The sequence below is a fragment of the Mus musculus genome, chromosome 19 (genome assembly GCF_000001635.26).
Source record: "Mus musculus strain C57BL/6J chromosome 19, GRCm38.p6 C57BL/6J".
NCBI lineage: Eukaryota > Metazoa > Chordata > Mammalia > Rodentia > Muridae > Mus > Mus musculus.
This window is the reverse complement of record NC_000085.6, coordinates 37,863,254-37,878,654: the sequence shown is the minus strand read 5'-3', so window position 1 is coordinate 37,878,654 and position 15,401 is coordinate 37,863,254. Positions and strand designations below refer to the sequence as shown.

General features: G+C 43.9%; 1 pseudogene; it reads right to left on the bottom strand.

Annotated features, from left to right (window-relative positions):
* Positions 1-6,198: 6,198 nt before the first annotated feature.
* Positions 6,199-8,388, bottom strand: Gm4757 (predicted gene 4757; annotated as a pseudogene).

Genomic DNA, 15,401 nt, shown 5'->3' with positions numbered 1-15,401 from the left:
GCGTCCTGCCTGATTCTCTATACGTTTCCCTCAACACCGTGTCTGCAGATTCCTCTGAGAACAGCACATTAAAGATTGCGGACAAGGTCGGATCTGCCCCCAGGGAACTGGCTGATTGTAGGTCTGTCCAAGACCCAAACCACAAAACCAAAGGCATATTTTACCCTGAAAAAAAAAATTATCAGCTCTAGTGACAATGTATGTGTGTGCTTACGTGTTGTCACTCATTATTTTGCAGATCACCCACAGCAACCCTCTTGCTGGTGTTCCAGGTATGCTACTACTAATAATAATTACTATCTACCCCATAGGCTACCTGGGGGCTGGGTGCCGCCCTTGCCCGGCTTGCTTTGGGAGTCGAGCTGAGGGCTCCAGAAGACAGGCTATCTCTAGAATGGACTTCATTTTCAGAAACTCTGGGATTTGGGAAGAAAATCAATATTTTGGGGATCCGCTACTCCCAGTTTCTCCTGCACCAGGCTTGGAAGTAGAATGTCCTGAGTGGAAGTAGGGTGGAGAGGTAAGGAGGACCTCCCTCCTTTCTTCACCAGACTTTCAACGCCTGCCTTTCCTTTCAGAGGAGATAAAGCCTCGCATTCCGCAATTAGCAGCCAGGCTTTTAAATGCAAATGCCCGGAGGAGTTTAACCTCGCTAGAAGCATTTCCACTTAGGTGTTAATTACGTTCACCTCCTTCCTGGGAAGGACCTCGGAGGAACAAAGCCCGGTAGGACCCTTGGCCAGAGGTGAGAGCCAGGGTAGCGGTGAGGGCGTTTCCCAAACCTACCCTGCTCTAAACTGGGTTTGCCCGAGGCTGCGCTTGTGGCTCCCTCCCGCCACCTTATTCATTGCAAACAAGTCTCCAGGCAAAGAAAGTTGGGCCAGAGGGCAAAAGAGGCCTAAAAGTACCCCCTCGCACCCCTCCCCCAGCCCGGTCTTCCGCTTCTCAAGCATGACCACACCTGGAGGATCCAAAGAGCGGAAGACAGTCCAATCCAGCCAAAGGATCTTGTTCCCAGTGGCCTCGGAGGACAAAGGCTGGAAACCAGTGGGAGCCTCCAGGAGGACGAAGCCCATCGACTTAATTCAACCCTTGACATAACAAATGCAAAGAAGGACTCCTGAAGACAAAATGGGTAGTGGGGGTTGAGTCTTAAAATTGACAAGAATCACACACGCGTTTCAGGGGGACAAGAAAGCAGGCTCTTTTCTTACAGTAATGAGATGGTGCAGTTTTGCCTTGTGTGGTTCACTACTGTTCCTTACCCAGCGATATACTGTGGACATCTCTCTATAGCAATGTATTGGACAGTAGCTTAAATGCTCTGTATAAATAAGTTTTGCTTTGTTTTACTGATTTCAAAAGCAATAAATAGCTAAGAGGTACTGTAGAAAACAATAATATAAAGAGAAAAGAATCCCAAGGCATTCACAGTCCCATCATTTTGATCTGTCTGGTCTGTGGACTATGAATGTCAGGAGGAAGGGAGCTCTCACCAGGGACTTAGCACTAAGACAGACATTACCTCTGTTCAGAACCTTGCTGCCAAGAACAGATAGGGAGGTTGATGTGACATGGAAGTTCACCTGTCCCTGACACTCCAGGCCAGATGTGTTCTTTCTCACAAGACTGACAGCTGGAAGTCCCTGTCCTTAACATCTGCCAGACCCTTTTGCTGATCTTCTTCCCCAGGAATATATGAAGAAATTTTCAATAGCTTGTCACGGAATTCTCACTATAATCTGGTCTCCTACATCCTTACCAGCCACCAGGATAATGAACAGACTGTCCAGGATGCAGGCTGAGTAAATGCATGGACTCCACCCATCTGTGTGTGCCTCCCTCCCTCGGCTCGTAGCATTTCCCCAAACCTGGAGCACGCTTCCCTTTCTTCACATACTCTGTGGTTAATATGTGCTGTGGTCAAAACGTGGTTTGTTCCCTCTAAAATTCACGTTGATGCTCAGTCCCCAGCATGGTGCCCTTAAGAGGTAGTGGGACCTTTGAGGGATGTTTAGGCCAAGAAAGACCTACACACAAATTAATGTCCTCTTATTTGCTTAAGTGGATGGGTTATCTTTATGGAAGGACTGAAATAGTTGCTACAAGAGAAAGAAAGAAAGAAAGAAAGGAAGGAAGAAAGAAAGAAAGAAAGAAAGAAAGAAAGAAAGAAAGAAAGAAAGAAAAAAGAAAGAAAGAAAGGAAACAAGCGTATCCATTGTGTTTTGTCTTACACACACACACACACACACACACACACACACACACACACACCTATTTGGCCTTTCTGTCATGAGTTGAAGCATCATGAAGTTCTCATCAGAAGCCAAGATGTCTGAGCCATGATTTTGAAATTCCCATCCTCCAGAAATGTAAGCCAAAACAAACTTCTCTTCTTCATGAATTACTGTCTTGGGTACTTTATCATAGAAATGGGAGACAACGAATGTGCCCAAGCTCATCTGGTCTCAGAAGCTAAGTGGGGTCTGGCCAGGTAAGTATTTGGATGGGATAAATAGGACACAGAACACTTGGAAATTCATCTTCTCTAAGGCTTTCCCGGCAGGCTCAAGTTCTTGTTCTCTACTAGCTCTTGCCAACTCACCATTCACTAAATAGATTGTGATTTACAGCTAACTCTGTGTGTGTGTGTGTGTGTGTGTGTGTGTGTGTGTGTCCGTCCGTCTGTCCGTCCATTCATTCATTATAACTGTTCACTAAATCTCTACCCAAAGGCCGGGACCTGATATAACAGCTCAGTTTCACAAGCCATTTTGCCTCCGGAGAAAACTTCATGAGTCTGAATTCCTGGCTCCAATTTTAAGAGCCTAGAATTGGGAAAACAGCTGTGGTAGCCTCCTTCTGTAATTCTCACTCCAGAGGCAAGAGGATCATGGGTGTGAGGCCAGCCTGGGATATCCTCAGCTCATCTGTGTTCCCTTCCTTGCTCCCTGCAACAGTCCCAGTCACACCCGACCTTTCTTATGGTGGGACCTTGCCTCTCTTCTTCCTTAAATAAGACTAGGCCTCCAGAGGTACTTATGCCTCTGTGCTCTGTTTCAAAGTTCCATTTGTCTTTTTCTTCACGTCTGCTATGGTTTTCCATACATCAGTCCTTTCTAAAAAGAAGCATTTTATAGCTCATCTTTTGCTAATATCAGAAATAGATATAGTCTCTCTCTTTCTTTGTGTGTGTGTGTAACTGTCTCTCTGTCTCTTTCTGTCTGTCTGTCTCTTTGTCTGTCTGTCTCTGTCTCTCTCATACACACACATGCACACACACACACACACACACACACACACACACACACACACACACACCTAGGCCTATGCTAGGCAATACCTACACCCCTGAACGTTATCCCAGCTTCTTGTGTTATTCCCCTTAGCATTTAGCTCCATTACATTTTTGGCCTGGCCACAATTTTAAATCACACAAAATGCTTTCAAATAACTCACGGAAACAAAAGTCTCTGGTCATTCTTAAGTCTTGGACATTCAGTCATCTTGAAGCAGGAGAAAAAAAGCTTTGAAAATATACGAGTCAGACCCCAGAATAATCTATCAAAGTCTGTTGCAGGTCAACCTACTGTTTAATCTGGTCTCTGTGCAGCTCACTTGTCCTCACTCTTTCATCCTGAGCCATAATTCACTTGCTGCCCTCAGGCTTACACGATGACTGTATGTAATATCTATAAAGTTGTCAAATCCATTACTGATGCCATTCCCCCTATTGCCTACCTGTTGGCAGACAAGGAAGCCTACACACCGAGGGCAAAGCCTACACACCGAGGGCATGTCTTGTCCAAAGTCAGAGGGGACAAGGGTGGAGATGGGGATGCCAGTTCCATGGGTTCCTCCCTTGCCCTAGGCACCTCCCTGGTTTGGTGACTAGTAGATCCCCCCAGTGCTCATGATTTCAGAAAACTGAATTCCCAAATCATGGCACTGCTGGGCACTGGGCTGGAAAATGGGCTCTGAGGGAAGGCTCCACCTTGCCTTAGACAGCTGAAATGGTTTGACAATCAGAGCTCAATTCTTTCTAAATGGAACCAAGGTTCCCTGAGCCTTGGAAGCCAGAAACTCCTGTGATTTCTCATGTGTCCCCCAAATGAGGCAAGGACAATCATCCAGGGAGGAAGGGGGAGGGACAGACCTCATTAACAGGAGCCTGGGTCTATTGGGTTTAGACCTATTGGGGTTAAAAGCCTGTAGAGAAATGTCACACCTACTTGTAGAACTCTTTACAGCAGGAAGTTAGAGAGACAGGCCTCTGAGGTGAAGTCCTAGAAAATGCTGGCAATAGCCAGAAAATTGACATTTTGGTACCCTCCCCTAGGAGGCACCAGGTAGGAGACAGTAAATGCCTTTTCAAAGATGTCCTGTTCCCTTTGTCAGACTCCTCAGACTCCTCGCTGCTGGCATGGGTGGACTCAGAGATGGAGTGGGACAGGTCTGGTGTAGATGTGTTTAATAAAAATTACTTTCATAACTATGAAGACTGTGGACCCAGTGACCACAAAGGTGATAGATGTGGTTCATGGGGCAGCTCTCCCATGCAGGACAAGGACTGGCAAGGGAACCTCAGGAAACTTGTTTCTTGGTTCATAAAATAGAGATAGAGCAATGCCTCTGTTGTCATATGGTGTCAAAAGAATGGAATGACCCTGCAGCCCTGTAAATGTATGGCACACAGCTCGTGATACAGAAGCCCAGTACAATGGCATGATGAAACACCATGCTCACTGTTCATTTCTCAAGGATTTCGGAGTCTTCATCTTCAGAAGGGCTATGAAATAGATACTGTCAATATTTTCTCTGAAGCCCTCAGAGCCAGGTTGCAAGCCTGAAGAAGGGCCAGGGGCAAGATGCAAGGATTGAGTCTAGCAACATCTCTTCAGGAAAATATGGGGCAGTTACATGAAGGGGGGACAGATAAAGAGGGTGTGGTGTGGTGTGGTGTGGTGTGGACAAGTGTAGTTCAGATTAGACTCCACAACAGGGATAAGGACAATTTTAGACCTGGGTACAGTGGCATACATCTGTAAGCCTAGCACTTTGGGGGAGGAGGCAGGAGGATCAAGAATTCAAGGTTATCCTTAGCTCCATAGTAAGTTGAAATTGGGACCAATCTAAGCTACATGAGACTGACCCCCGCCCTGTGTTTGTGTGTGTTCACATTTTTTGTTTGTTTTAGAACAAAACAGGTGTATTTCTACTGGATGCCCTGGTACAGAAGACAGTGTGGCTTGGATGGATAGTATGAATAACAAATAATACAAATATATTTTATTTGGAATAAACAAAAATGCTTATATAGCTTTCATTTGCAAACAGACTCCTGCTTGACTGTATTACTGAGCAAAAAAAAAAAAAAAAGAAAGAAAAGAAAAGAAAGAAAGAAAGAAAGAAAGAAAGAAAGAAAGAAAGAAAGAAAGAAAGAGAGAGAGAAAGAAAGAAAGGAAAGAAAGCTGAAGCCAACACCCTTCTGTTTTAACTTGTATTTGGGGATAGGTAGGAAGACACAACTTGTTTTTTAAAAAACTGACCTTCCCCTAAGGCCTGGTCATAGAAGTGTAAATGAATCCACTGTTACCAGTTGTCATAGGTCACATCACATTACCTGTGTGTTCTGAGATTCTCTCTCTCTCTCTCTCTCACACACACACACACACACACACACACACCACACACACACACACACACACACACACACACACACACACCACACACACACACACACACACACACACACCACACACACACACACACACACACACACACACACACACACACACACACCTGCCAATATGCCTGGGCAGGTAGCTATATCACAGTTACATATGAGTTCTAAGCAGGTAGGATGATGGAAAACTATTAACTTGGAATGAATTTTCCATTCTGTTTAGAAGGAAGCACTAGCACTCTGACATACAGACAGATGCTGCTGGGAGCCGTCCTTTTCTGCCTTCATCCTTTTCACTTCGGTTCGTTCCAGCTTTGTGAGGGACACAGTTATGTATTTGTCTGCTTACAGAACAATTCTGCCAGAGAGCATAAAGCAAAGATACCTATGATTCCTTCAATGTGCTTTCAAGTTTTACATTCGACTACATCCACAGTATGTCAGCAGTTCTCAACTATGAAAGAACAAGACAATTGGGTAAAAATCTTCATCTGTCGAGGCATTTCTGCAGGTATTGACACTGGCAGGAAAAGTGGATCCAGGACGGATAAGAATGAAAACTTGGTATCGCCAGACTTGGTCAGACTGGATCAAGACTTCTGGATGCTGATCCTATGTTTTAATCTTTCCACACATTTAAACACAGTAGAACATTTGGGGAAATTTGTCTCTGTGTGACAACTCTTAGAGCAAAGCTTCAGGGCCGGCTACATCTAAACAATGCTCAGAATATTGGGGTGGGGTGAGAGAGATTGAGGTGGAGGCTGGTCCTTAACAGTGAGCAGAGGATCACCAGGCTGTCTGAGCACAGCACTCCAGCATTCTAGTCATCAGGCATCATTCGCTTCCTTCCACTGAGGGAAACAGACCTATGAGATTCACAACCCTGGCTTCCCAGTGCCTTTTCTTTCTTTCTTTCTTTCTTTCTTTCTTTCTTTCTTTCTTTCTTTCTTTTTTTTTTTTTTTTTTTTTTTTTTTTTGTTTTTCAAGACAGGGTTTCTCTGTGTAGCCCTGGCTGTCCTGGAACTCACTTTGTAGACCAGGCTGGCCTCAAACTCAGAAATCCGCCTGCTTCTGCCTCCCGAGTGCTGGGATTAAAGGCGTGTGCCACCACGCCCGGCTTGCAGTGTTTTTTCTACGCCGTTCTTCCTACCTGGTTACAACAGAACCAGATGGGAGGAGACAATGAGAAAATGAAAATAAGCAAACATTCCTGTGCAGGGGGTGTGGTTCAAGTCTTTGGGTTTAAAAACAAGTCCCTGAAGAAGCTGCTGCCATGGAATCTCCAGGAAACTTCCTTTGCCTCCCAACATGGACCCCAAAAGCTCCAGTCCAAATGTCTGAAAACTACAATTGTGCAATGCTATAAATGATCAAAGCAGTCGGACAGAGAAGGAGTGTGCTCTTGGTAGCATAGCCTCTTCAGCAATTGGTGGATCACTAAAAGCCACTGACGTACTGCAAGAGCTTTAAAACACAGGGGTAAAATGTATCCAACAGATACTCTGTAAAAACCGGTCATAGGACCTCATGCCTAGGAAATTTTCTAAACAGTAAAATGACTTCAGGATGTAGCTCTTCGACATTAAATGTAGCACAATTAAAAAAAAAAAAAGATTTACAAGAAGTTATAATGATAACAGAAAATTCCAAAGCAAAGAACACACACAAAAGAATCACAACAGTGCTGTAGTTTCAACAGTATTCCATGCGGCTAGAAGATCTGTTAACTTTGTTAACTAGCAAAATATCACTCTTGTCTGTTTACAAATCACTTATTTATCATATGACCACACCGTGTGGAGTCCTTTTCTTTACATGTCCTGGAGACTCCTACAGATGGCCTTTAAGCATTCTACATTTCTTTGCCTATCTTGTAACTCAGTATCTTGTTCCAGTCGATTTTGGTGCAGGTAAGTGGAAGCTGCCAGCGCAAGGCCTTGAACGTGGTATTTGACATAGTTTGATAATTTTCACTAATTGTTGTCTGATACTCATTTTCTGCACTCTTCATGATTTTAATAAGCTCCTTGGCAGTTTGGACTTCATTAGAAACAGTTACTGAGTCCTGCACATCTTTATGACTAACCAACTGAAAGTTCATAACAATGAACCTGAATCTTGAGCACTCCAGCCACCTGGGCTGACGGTGGTGTGATGGTGAACTTCCACTCTGATCTCCAGTGACCATTCCAGAAGTTTTTGGGTTGAAACTGGTGGCTTTCAATACATGCAATAATGCTCTGTTGCCTGTCTATAGTCTTAGTGTAAACAGTACAGAAGCCGTTGGAATAATGATCTTTCACATAGGCTCTTAGAGCACTGTCACACGATTCCCTCCAAGACCTCAAGCCTCCATCCACATCCTCTGGCGGCTGGTCACTTGCTTCTTTCTGTAAGTGATCAAACTTAAAGGAAATTTTGTTTCTTGGATCTAAAAATCTGCTGTTACCAAGGTCACAGTGCTCTGTAGTTAAGACCTGGTCATCGTAGCCTTCTATTTTCACAGGTGTGAACTGATCCATGTTATTTTGGGCAAATGCACGTGCTGCCCCTTCCCTGAGAAGATTGCCATTATTAAGCAGTAGCCAGGCATCATTGAATACTTCATTAAACTCCCCTGGGGGTGCATGGGTGATGAATTTAGTGATAACGCAGACCTTCTCTTCATCTGACACCCGATCCTCAAAGTCAGCCATCTTACTCTTGTAGGTTCACATTTTTAGGCTGTAGATCTATAAACTACCTCCCGAAGCTCCAAATGACATGGAATTTCTGGGAGTGGGGGTTTCACGCCCTCCACCCCAGCTACCAGAAATGTGGAGGATCACAAGTCAGAGGATAGCCCATGCGATTTGGCAAAACTCTATCTCAAGATACAGTTCAAGGGGATAGAGGTATAGCTTGGTGGTAGAGTGCTTGCCCAACATATGCAAAGCCCTGGGTTCAATTTCTAGAGTCTTGCCATATACAAACATGCACCAAAGTCTTCATTTAGTCATTATGCATTGAGAGGCTGGGTAGATCTCTATTTTCAAGTTAACAGTTACTATTGGCTAACCCACTGCTGGCCCACAACCTCAGAAGCTGCCAAGTCATGTAGAGTATCTCACAGGTTGATTGACTCTCACAGGTTGGTTGACCTTAGCGTGCCCCAGGAAGAAGCTTTTTCCAACCTTGTGCCTTGTCTAAGTATACAGTGCACTACTTCATGCCCTTCTTGGAGAACAGAAGAGTTAGTGTAATGTGAAGACACTACACATTAGCAGATTGAACCATGAAGCTCTGAGACTCCCCTATTAAGTGGTCCTGGTTCTGGGGCTTCTGGAATCTGTGCCAAAGGTTATTTCAACTAGGAGACAGAAAGATGATTGGGCACCAAAACCCTGAGGGCCAGGCAGGTAATGCAGAGGAACAAAGGGACTTAGGTGTGGCTGGCAGCAAATAGAGCAGGGCCTGCCCATCCCAGATGCCACCCACTTAGACTTGTTAGCTGTCAGACAATAATTGAGCCTGGTATTCCCCAGCCTTTTACTTTTTTTTTTTTTTTTTTTTTTTTTTTTTTTTTTTTTTGAGACAGGGTTTCTCTGTATAGCCTTAGCTGTCCTGGAACTCACTTTGTAGACCAGGTTGGACTCAAAATCAGAAATCCGCCTGCCTCTGCCTCCCGAGTGCTGGGATTAAAGGCGAGCGCAATCACACCCCGTTCAGCCTTCTACTTTTTTTTTTTTTTTAAATAAGTACACTGTAGCTGTCTTCAGACACTCCAGAAGACGGTGCCAGATCTTGTTATGGATGGTTGTGAGCCACCATATGGTTGCTGGGAATTGAACTCAGGACCTTTGGAAAAGCAGTCAATGCTCTTAACCGCTGAGCCATCTCTCCAGCCCCAGCCTTCTACTTTTTTTTTCCATATTTTATTAGGTATTTAGCTCATTTACATTTCCAATGCTATACCAAAAGTCCCCCATACCCACCCCCTCCCCCTGGCCCTGGCGTTCCCCTGTACTGGGGCATATAAAGTTTGCAAGTCCAATGGGCCTCTCTTTGCAGTGATGGCCGACTAGGCCATCTTTTGATACATATGCAACTAGAGACAAGAGCTCCGGGGTACTGCTTAGTTCGTATTGTTGTTCCACCTATAGGGTTGCAGTTCCCTTTAGTTCCTTGGGTGCTTTCTCTAGTTCCTCCATTGGGGGCCCTGTGGTCCATTCAATAGCTGACTGTGAGCATCCACTTCTGTGTTTACTAGGCCCTGGCATAGTCTCACAAGAGACAGCTATATCTGGGTCCTTTCAGCAAAATCTTGCTAGTGTATGCAATGGTGTCAGCATTTGGAAGCTGATCATGGGATGGATCTCTGGATATGGCAATCACTAGATGGTCCATCCTTTCGTCACACTTCCAAATTTTGTCTCTGTAACTCCTTCCATGGGTGTTTTGTTTCCTATTCTAAGAAGGGGCAAAGTGTCCACACTTTGGTCTTCGTTCTCTTGAGTTTAATGTGTTTAGCAAATTGTATCTTATATCTTGGGTATCCTAAGTTTCTGGGCTAATATCCACTTATCAGTGAGTACATATTGTGAGAGTTCCTTTGTGATTGGGTTACCTCACTCAGGATGATGCCCTCCAGGTCCATCCATTTGCCTAGGAATTTCATAAATTCATTCTTTTTAGCCTTCTACTTTTTAAAGAGATCTTGAAATTCAAACTATGAAGTGCCTTCCCTTTTGTCTATTGACCGTTCATATCTTTTGACACCACAGAACTCTATAAATGCACCTGTGGGCCTCCTATCTAAATGCTACAGTGGCTGTCATTTGATGGACAGCTTACTTTGTGTGTAGCAGTGCACAGTGGGTATTCTATGTGCTAAACTTAATCTTACAGCAACCTTGGAAGAGAGAAGCCATTTTATTTATTTATTTATTTATTTATTTATTTATTTATTTATTTATTTATTAAAGAGATGGAGGAAGGGCTCACCATGCAGACCAGGCTGGCCTCAGGAAATCTTGAGCCTCTCTGGTATCTGGGACTCCAAACCATTGTGCCCAGTTGGGTGAGAACGTCAATGGCATTTCACAAAGCAGAAAAACAGATTAACGAAGTTCAATGCACTGGTTAATGTTCTACTTGTCAATCAAAGTGACCTTAGGGCTGGAAAGAGGACTCTTTTGTTAAAGGTTAGGCTCACAACCAAAACATCAAGAGTGACCTCGGAGGCTTTCATTTTACAAACAGAAACAATTTATGCCTTTACTGGAACAGCTCACAAACAAATTATCAATCTTCAACAAGTTAATATCCAAAGCACTCTAACCAGACCTTAAGCAATAGCACACTGTCAACACAAGCTGTCAAGACCAAGTCCCAAGGTTGGGTGGCTTCTCATAGAAAAGGATTCTCTTGAGTTTCAGGATTCCAAGATCAAGGATTTGGCGACTGTTTCCGGTGAGGACTTTCTTTCTGCCTTTCAGGTATCTCCTTTTCTGTGGTGTCCTCACCTGGTCTTTCTTCAGTCTGTACAGCCTGGAGTCTTTCATATAAACTGAGTCCTATTAGATCAGAGCCCTTCTCTTTCAGCCTTACTTAATCTAATTTACTTCCTTGGAGTCACCGATCCCCCTCACCCCCACCCCGTGCTGGTTAGTTTTTTGTCAACTTAACATGAACCTGAGTTAGTTGAGAAGAGGGAACCTCAATTGAGAATTTGTCCCGTACGCAAGTCTTTGGGGTCGATTTTCTTGATTAATGATTGATGTGGGAAGGTCCAGGCCACTGTGGACAGTGCCACCTCTAGGCAGGTGGTCACGGATTGCATCAAAAGCAAGCTGAGTGAGCCATGAAGAGCAAACCAGTAAGCTGTATGTTCTCTGCTTCACTTCTTGCCTTGAGTTCCAGCCCTACTTTCCTGTCACAATGGACTATAATCTGTAAGAAAAAATAGAGAACAAGCCAGGATATTTCTGAGTGTAATTACACTTGGAGTTAAGGCTAAGCATATGAATTTGGAGAAAAATACAAATATCCAGACCTGAGCAGAGAATAAACAGTAAACAAAATGATAATTGCTGTAGCATCAGGTCTACAGTTGATATTGTCATATAGTTCCCCAGTGTCATTTGAAGATGGGCACGCAATAACTTCTTTGGTTATTGCCAAGTTTGGGATAAATTCTCTTAACAAGAACTCTGGGGATTAACCCCAGGCCTCATGTATGCTATGCATGGATTCTACAGCCCAGCTATACTCAGCCCTGAAAGCAAACTATAATGGCTCATGGCTCATCATTTATAACTAGGGAAAGTTGTGTTAGTCACATGACATCTGTTAGCACCGAAAATTACCAAAGACACAGACAAAATTTAGCCATTGATTTCCTTTTTAAACTCTTCCTCCTCCTATTCCTCCTCTTCTCCTCCTCCTCTTCCTCCTCTTCCTTCTCCTCCTCTTCCTCCTTCTTTTCCTCCTCCTCTTCCTCCTCCTCCTTCTCCTCCTTCTCCTCCTTCTCCTCTTCCTCCTTCTTTATTTTCAAGACAGGCTTTCTCTGTATAGTCCTGGCTGTTCTCAAGCTCACTCTATAGATCAGGTTGGTCTCAAATTCAGAGATCTGCTTTTCAGTGTGTGTGTGTGTGTGTGTGTGTGTGTGTGTGTGTGTGTGTGTTTTAAGACAGGGCTTTGGTTTGTAGACCAGGCTGGCCTTGAACTCACAGAGATCTGTTTCCTCTGTCTCCATATTGTTGGGCCTAAAGGCCTGTGTCATTCTGCCCAGTGCAGTTACTACATATGTACTATTCTGTTGCTGAGGTTTTGTTTGTTTCCTGAGCTCAGAATCAAGCCCAGGGCCTTGCTCAAGCTGAGCAAGTGCTCCACCTCTGATTGGAATTCACAGCCTGTTACTTCCTTGCAGAATCACTAAGGGTCTCTTAGCAGTCCTTCACTGTTATTCCAAAGACTCCACATTCATTGAGCATGTATCGCTGCACCAGACAGTGTGCTAGAGCCTTCTTAATTCCATCAGTAGCTCTGTGAGCTAGATGCTGTTGGTCCCACGTCTTAATGTATTCTTTTTTCTATGTTTCAATCATGTCTCCCCTCCCCCCAACTCCTCCCAGATCTTCCCTACCCCACAACTTCAACTTCCTGCTCTCTCTCTCCCTCCCTCCCTCTCCCTCCCTCCCTCCCTCTCCCTCCCTCTCTCTCTGACAGTCTTAAAAGAAAATCAAAATAAACAACAAAAAACAATAAAACAACAACAACAAAATGCCTAGATGAAAACAACAACAATAGCTCCTAGGCATGGAACCAATAACTCCTAGGAATGGAGCCTACCCTGAAATATACTTGATATACCCACTGACAATCCACTGAAGGAAATGGACTCAAATATAGGTAACTTCTTGTTATGGGTGGGACCTGGCTGGCTTCTATTTGCCCCTCTTGGTGCTGGAACTCTTCAATCTGGCTTGAACCTGTGTAGGCCCTGTGCATGCGCCATGGTGAGTTCATGTGTGTGTGTGTATGTTTGTGTGTGTCATTAGACCTGCTGTGTCTGAAAGGTGCTGTTTCCTTGGCATCACCCACCACCTCTGGCTCTGACAATCTTTCAGCCTCTTCCACACAGATCCCTGAGCCTTGAGGGACAGGGTTTAACAAAGACATCCCATTTAGGACTCAGTGTTCTCTGAGTCTACCATTGTCCAGTTGTAGGTCTCTGTGTTCATTCCCAGCTACTGCAAGAGGAAGGAGACTTCTCTGATGAAGACTGGTCACGGAATCTGAGAGTTACTTCTTTATGAGATGAACAATTAGTAAAGGTGTTCTCCCATTCTCTGGGCTGTCACTTTTCATGAATAGTAGTCTCCTTTGTCAAACAGAAGCTTTTTAGTTTTATGAGGTCCCATGTATTGATTGTTGGTCTTACAGTCTGTGATGTTGGGGTTCTGTTTAGAAAGTTCTCTCCTGTGCCAATGAGTTAAAGACTACTTTCCATTTTCTCTTCTGTTGGATTCAGGTCTTACATTGAGGCTCTTGATCTATGGAACTGAGTTTTTTACAGAGTGATAGACAGGAATTTATATTAATCCCATTTTAAGGACATGAAAACGGATGTTCACAGCTCACACTTAGTAAACAGGAATGCCAGAAGTCAGACTTCAGCTTTCTTACTTCAAAACAGATATGTTTTGTATGACTTGTCAGTTTGGGTGCTACAAATATTTCATAGGCAGACTGTAAAAACTATTATCAAAAGCGATTGTCAATTAGACAAAGATGTATGAGCTCTAGTGTAACTAGCACAGGGAGTCCCTGCCCTCACAGTGGTTGGGGTCTGAGGGTCAGGTTATCCATTTGTCATTTCATTCAACCTCTCCCACCCACCACCACTTCTTTAGGCATCTTGGCAGCTTTCTGCAAAGGAAATGCTTTCACAACCAGTCTAATCCTCAGACTTGAACTTCTATGCTACAGGAACAAACGTATTCCTTACTGTCAAAGTATGCTGATTGTGCTAGTTTCTCTTTCTATTAATGAATTTGCATTGTAGCCTAATTATGGTTATTTAAAATTCAAGGTGCACAAGTGCACTCTTTCTTGGCATAAAAATAACCAACTTCAAAGAAAAGCAATAAACTCCAGAGCAGGACAGAGCTTTCAGGATGGAAGCTCAAAAATAGATGATAGAAGAAAGAAGTGGGTGTCATTCAATGGATGGCTAGGCAGTTGCCTAAACTTGGCTCTTCTCTCTTCTCCCTCTCCCCCTCCCTCTCCCCCTCCCCCTCCCCTCCCCCCTCCCCCTCTCCCTCTCACCTCCTCCTCCACCTCCTTCTCCTTCTCCTCATTCTTCTTTGCCATCTTCCTCCTCCTTCTTCCTTGCCACCCTCCTCCCCCTCCCCCTTCTCCTCCTTGTTGTCTTCTTGGACAGAATCTTATGTATCATTATGAAATTAAAGATGGCCTTGAACCTCTGATCCTCCTGCTTCTTTCTCCTAAATTCTGGGATTGCAGCCATGTACTGCTAGGCCTGTTTTTTTATGTGGTGCTGGAAATGGAAATCAATGGTTTATAAGGATCTCAAATTAGGTTAGCATTCCATCAATTAAGTTACATCCCGAGGCCTCAGAATGGCTCTTGCTTCAGTTTTCTTCTACTTTATAGCAAGAATATTTTTTTCTGTTTAGCCAAACATGGCTTAGACAGTCCTGGGAACTTGGAAGCATCCAATGGTTTGTCAATGCCCTCCATGGGGCAGAAGTAGAGGTTTTGCAAGTGGCCATATCGCTGGACTGAAGACAAGTGTGCTTGACCCATGCCCATGCAGTCATGGTTCTTTGAACTATTTTTATTCTTTATTTCATATCCATAGCAATGTCCCACAGTCCTAGATAACTGGGCTGACCTGAGGATATTCATTATCTCCCTTCTCTGAAGGCTTTATTACTTTATTATTTTTCTCACATCCTGTTGATGTCACAGAGTGAAATGCCTCATTCCGAAAGGGATAGTGTGGTTTTTTTGCAGGAAGCAAAGAAAGTCATAATTGGTTTTGATTGTTAACGTTAAGAATAGGCCCCGCCATCTCTATTGAAACTCAGTGAAATGAGAAATCGTTGTTCCCCTTGTGAAAGAAGGCTCTATATTGCTTAAGAGGTGTGATTATAAGGGAGAAAGTAGAGAGATACAAAACACACAGGCCACAGGCAGACCATAA